General features: G+C 49.7%; 1 protein-coding gene across 5 annotated transcripts in view; it reads right to left on the bottom strand.

Annotated features, from left to right (window-relative positions):
- Window positions 1–318, bottom strand: part of TNRC6B (trinucleotide repeat containing adaptor 6B) — a 243,249-nt gene extending 242,931 nt beyond the window's left edge. For all 5 annotated transcript variants that reach the window (XM_077757919.1, XM_077757920.1, XM_077757925.1 and 2 more), the window contains exon 1: window positions 118–318. The gene's annotated coding sequence lies outside the window, so the exon portion shown is untranslated. The remainder of the gene's footprint in view (window positions 1–117) is intronic.
- Between the last annotated feature and the right edge of the window lie 5,558 nt (window positions 319–5,876).

Here is a 5,876-nt window from a genome sequence, read left to right as displayed (position 1 = left end):
CAGGCCGGCCCGCGCCGCGCGCTCCCGCGGGCGTCCTCGCCCACCCGGCCCTCCAGCTCTGACTGGGCGGTGCGCGGGGGAGGGGAAGGGCGGCAGTGGCCGTCGGTCCTCACTCACCGCCGAGCCGCGCCGGCTCCGAGTGCGCGGCGTTCCGCTGTGAGGCGATGTGCTGCGATGCGCGCGGTCCCCGCTTCTCCGCAGGCTATGGAGGCGACGTAGTAGGGGGACTGAGGGGGGCGGGGGGTCACTCCCTCCCGCTTCACCTCCCAGAAACACGGGGACCCCAGAAACTAAAAACAAAATAAACAAACTTTCCCCTCCGCCTCCCTCCCCCAAAACCACAACACAAACACTCGGGGGCCCGCCCAGAGTCCCACTCCATTGGCCGTAGAGAGGATGCTTCCGGCTCTCACTGGCTGGCTTTTATGCCCATCAAGCTGCTGTTCCGCCCCTCCAATTCCTCGCCGCGGCCGTCTCCCCTCATTGGTCAAGTGCTTCCCGTTTGACGAGCTAGGATTGGCTGAACTGCCTGCGCCAATCATTCGGGGACACACCCCCTCAGCATCCCAGAGGCCGCTTCCTTGGTCGCGGACCCGGAGAGGCGAAGGGGAAACTAGAGCATGATGGCGGCCGAGCTCGCTTGGCGCAACCATCGCCTTTTTTCTTTTTTTAGCTTATTGGTGCCTCGCCCTCGCGCTGCTTCCCCTGAGCTCCTCTCTCCATCCAGTATTGCCTAATAACGGAATCTATACCCGCCGGCTCCTTGATTTATCCCCTTCGAAGTGCTGAGTGTGGGCTGGTTGTGCGTCATTGGACTGTCAGAATGTCACTCCTTAGTCAAATCTTCAAGCTATTGGTGGAACAGCCAGAAAGCCCGTCCAACAACAAGGACTAGTGCTATTGGTTTGACTCCACAGAGTTCTTTCCCGGTACCTTATTGGGCAAATCGGCGCGTCAGTCAGATTTGGATTCCCTGTGCTACAGTTAATTGTTGGCTGGGAGTTTGGATGACTCTGGTCGTTTTGTCCCATAGTTGACGATAATAATGACTGTCGTTAATTTTGTGCGTACTATGTGCCAACTACTGTTCTGATTTCTTTGCATGGAGTATCTGGTTAAACGTGTGAGTACTACATTGTCTAAATTCTACAGTAGAAAACTAAGGCTCCAAAAAGGTTAGGACACTTGCCCAAGGTCACCCAGAGAGAGTAATTAGTGAACTGGCGATTAGTCCTAGGACCGTCTGACCCCAGAGCCTTCACTCTTTTTACTGTAGTGTCTCTCCCTTTGCCCAGAATCTTACCTACTAGCCAACACATCTTAAAAATATTTCATTCCGAATCCAAGTTCCCCCCATCCGTTTCTGGAAGTGACATTGTGGGAGACTAATGCTATGGAGAGGTTGTCATTGCCACCACCGCATTATCCTCTGGCACCCATTCTTCCTCACCCTAAATGAAACCATCTTGGTGTTTCCTGACCAGAAGCTCCTCCAGCTCTATGTTTATTTTTTCAGCTCTATAAATGAATATTTCCATATCTTTGTGTGCCAAGCCACCTCCCTCAACCCTCACTCATCCACCCCCAGCTCACTCTTTAGAGACAGTCCTCAAGAGCTAGAAAGAGATAAAGAATAAATCGCTTTAGGAATAATTTATTACATGCAAAAGGAACAGCCCTTCAGCCCCTGGGAAGCTTCCAGAGTGGCCCCTGATGCAGTGTAAGACGTGTGCTCCTGGCTGGTGGCCACTAGATTCTTTTTCTGTGGCAGCTTTCGGCGAAGTGAATCCAACATTCCAGCCAGGGGAGGGCAGGATGCTTAGGACCCAATGCCAAAGAGCCAGCCCCAGCCTCTGGGACTGAAATGATCTCCAGAAGCACAGCTCTGGACTCCCGCCCACATTCCGTCTCGGGTAATTAACATTTTACCATCCCAAATCCCCATCCCCTGTAGCTTCAGTAGGATCACCGCCCTTGTTTCGCTCCCTGATCCAAGCTGTTGTGTAACCTCATTGGCACTGCTTTAGTAATAAAACAACCACTGTAACACTGTAATGCTCAACACTTAACAGACTTTCAGCAGAGGAAGACAAGGCGTTTCACAAACATCAATTAAGATTAAATGGCAGGTATTCCTAGGGCAACTGCCGGCAGAAGGACAGAAGAAAGATCATGAGTCAAATTCTAATAATAAAAGCCCTAAGAACCTGATCCTTATAACTACATGCACATACCCCATACTAGCCTTCCAGTATGGGGGTTCTGAACCAGAAAACGCAATGAATGAAAAATGTTCAAGACTCCAAAACCTTCCTTATCTTCCTATTTGGTTCTTTGTAACTCTTTTAACCCTTAAACCAGTGCTTGGTTTTATAGTTAATTGTTGGACATATCTGTCTCCCCAACTCCGTAATAAGTTCCTTGAAAACAAATGGGTTGCTTTTTCATCTTTTTTTTTTTTAAGTTTATGTACTTATCTTGAGAGAAAGACAGAGCGTGAGTGGTGGAGAGGCAGAGAGAGAGAGAATCTCAAGCATGCTCTGTGCTGTCAGCATGAAGCCTGATAAGGGGCTCAAACACACAAACAATGAGATCACGACCTGAGCCCAAACCAAGCGTTGGACACTTAACCAACTGAGCCACCCAGGCGCCCTGTTTTTTATTTTTGTATTCCTTAAGTGGTTCCGATTATTAAAAAGGCCCCCAGACAAATAATTATTCAGTAAGTGTTTATCGTGTCTGGGCACTTTCCTAAGGTTCAAGGACTACACAGATGAATAAAACACCTCTGCCGTCAGGGACCTCAAATCTAGTGGGGGTGGCCAAAACGTAAACAGGTCATCCCAGTGCGGGGGGCTTGGAAGGACTCACGATGGGATGGACAGGGATTGCCTCTTGGTAAAAATGACATCTACAAGGAGAACTAAAAAGATGAACTGTGGTTAGCTAGCCAAGGGGCCGATGGTGTGTGGTGATCTGCAGCGTTTGCTGTCTGGGGGCAGGGAGCAGGAGAGGAATACCCAGGAATGGTCAAGGCCTCTTCTCCCTATAACCTTTGTATTTGAGGGCCTTCAGCTATCTATCCGCTCCACCTCCTTGTACCTTCTCCTCCCCAGGAGAGCGCAGGGAGTTGGAAATCCGGTCACGTGTGCCCTCTTGAGAAAAGGGGAAAAAATTCCAAATAAGATTGCTGTTTTTCTTTTTTCTTTTAATTTTTTTTTAATGTTTTATTTATTTCTAGGAGAGAGAGAGAGAGACAGCGTGAGCAGGGGAGGGTCAGAGAGAGAGGGAGTCACAGACCGAAACAGGCTCCAGGCTCTGAGCTGGCAGTCAGCACAGAGCCCGACGCGGGGCTCGAACCCACGAACCGCGAGATCATGACCCAAGCGAAAGTCGGATGCTCAACCGACTAAGCCACCCAGGCGCCCCAAGATTGCTGTTTTTCTGATCATAAAGGTAACACTGACTAAAAGGCTTCAGACGGTACAGAAAGTTTTAAAGTAGGAAAGAAAAGCTCTCTCAAATCCCTACGAGAGTCAACTCCTCTTAAGAAGAGCATCTTCCCAGGGTGCCTGGGTGGCTCAGTCAGTTAAGCGCCTGACTTCGGCTCAGATCATGATCTCGTGGTTCCTGGGTTCAAGCCCTGCATCGGGCTCTGTGCTGACAGCTAGTTCAGAGCCTGGAGCCTACTTCAGATTCTGTGTCTCCCTCTCTCTCTGCCCCTCCCCTGTTCATGCTGCCTTTCTTTCTCAGAAATAAATAAGACATTTAAAAATGTTTTAAAAAAGAAGAGCATCTTCCCAGATTCTTCATGAATAGACCCACACATGGATTTCTTCTTCCAGCAAATAGTGGTGTGTGGTTTACCGTGTGCACTCTGAGACCTCATTGCTCAGAACTGCAACTTTGAGTGGAACCTGCCCTCACTTTCTATGCTTATGGGAAGGAGGCCAGTAAATCAACCAAATATTTATTGTGGAGAATGATGGTTTCAAATTCCTGTTGCAGCAAATGACAGATTACCACCTGTTACGGGACTCTGGGGCTTGCTCAGGCTGGTGTAAAGTCAATGAGCTGGGGTGGGGGGTGGGGTGGCAGGGTCTGCTCTTCCACTGCCCTAGGGCTTATGGGTATCCTCTGGTGGTTGTGGAATCAATCCCTGCCCTGAAAAGGCAGCCCAGGTCAGAGAACAACATGCCGGCGTGCTCTCCTATGCTGTCTCTCTCATTTCTTCTCTGCATGCTACTTGGGGAAAATATTTTTTGTTTGTTTGTTCCAACTCACCCAGCTTTGAGAGTAAGAAAACTTGGTAAGCCCTGCACAATTGTATTTAGGCCAAGTGCAGCATGTTCTTGGAGTGCTATACTATTCTTAGAGCTCTATATGTGGTATTCCATACAGCTGGCTTTTTGCTGGAAGGGAAGGCAGATTTAATGAGTGATAGCTGACTTGGATGGCTACCAAAAGTGCTCTAAGCCATTCCAAGCAACAGGCCTTCCTTTTTTCCCTTGAGAGATTGCTCTGTGATCCCTGAACACATTGCACTAGCCTGGACAAACTCCAATGCAACGGGAATTTCTGTGAACGATTCTGCAATGACCCACAAGCTTGGGGTGACATAGCCAGCTGGATCCACTCCAGCTCTGACTTCTGTGGCACAGGAGAGCTCCATCCACCCTCCTCAATGGCCTCTCGTTGCTATGAGACATTTGGAAGTGTCTGTAAAACATCCTCCAGCTCTCTAAACGTATAACCATGGGAAGATCCCTGTAAAAGAACCTACTGACAGCTGATAATGCTCTCTGGGGTGGCGGGTGTGGCCAGAGCCAAGGCCAAGAGCAGTGGGGGAGGGGAACTTTCTAGAGGGCGCTGATTACAGAGGACATGCTCGTAAGCCTTTATTACATGTCTGGTAGCATTTATTGTGGAACAAAGCCCTGGTGACGGACGCTGTGCCACTTCCAAATCACCTCTCATTTCTTATGACCGCACTTCCTGAAAAGCTCGTAGTGAAGCAGCAGACACTGGACTCCTGTTTGCCGGCCAACGTTAGACCCACAGGAGGTTCACAAGAGAATCAGGAGAAGTGGCTGTTAACAACTGCTACCCTTTCACGAACACGTGCTTGCTGTGTGCCAGACACTGTACTGAGGGCTGTACGCGACGCGGATCATGGCAGTTAATCTTCACAGCAAGCTTGGTTATCCCCATTTTCCAGATAGGGAAGCTGAGGCACAGAAGGGCTGACTAATTTGCCCCAGGTCACCGCAGGTAATAGCCTCGCGGCTGAACCCAGACAGTCTGACTCCAGTGAGTAAGCTCTTTTCCTCGCTGCTTTGTTGCCCCTGAGACAACATAGGGCGGCTGAAGGGACAGCCAGCCTCCAAAAGAACATTTGTCCTCGTCGCCTCTATTAGGTCAACTCCATGCTTGCTCCCCTACAGACTCAGGGAAGAGAGTCAGCGGCTTCCTGGCTAACCTTCTGCCTCTGGTGGTCCTTCCTCTGCCTCCCAGTTGGGAACTGGCCCTCCTCCCACCCTCTTCAAAGCTGCCTCCTTTCTTCCTGCCTCCCTTTTTCCTCTTTTTCCTTTTCTCCGCNATAATAGAGGAAATATAATGCAGAAAATTAGCACTCATCACTGTGGTCCTTTTCTCCGCTTCTTGAATGATGACCCAAGGCCATCTCCCTTCCTTCTTTAAACCTGGCTTCGGGGGCCCTCACTCTCTACCGACGCTCCTTTCTCTAAGCTCATCTATGACCTCTTGTGGCCGAGATCCAAGAGACTTGTTCAGTCCTTGTTTCCATGGCTTCACCACTACGTTGTACTCGTCAAAAAGGAGTCTGTCTGCTCTTCTCTTCTTATATTGCCTTGGTG

Source organism: Crocuta crocuta, unplaced genomic scaffold (assembly GCF_008692635.1).
Source record: "Crocuta crocuta isolate KB4526 unplaced genomic scaffold, BGI_CrCroc_1.0 scaffold143, whole genome shotgun sequence".
Classification (NCBI taxonomy): domain Eukaryota; kingdom Metazoa; phylum Chordata; class Mammalia; order Carnivora; family Hyaenidae; genus Crocuta; species Crocuta crocuta.
The sequence above is the reverse complement of the archived record's forward strand: the minus strand, read 5'-3'. Positions and strand labels throughout refer to the sequence as shown.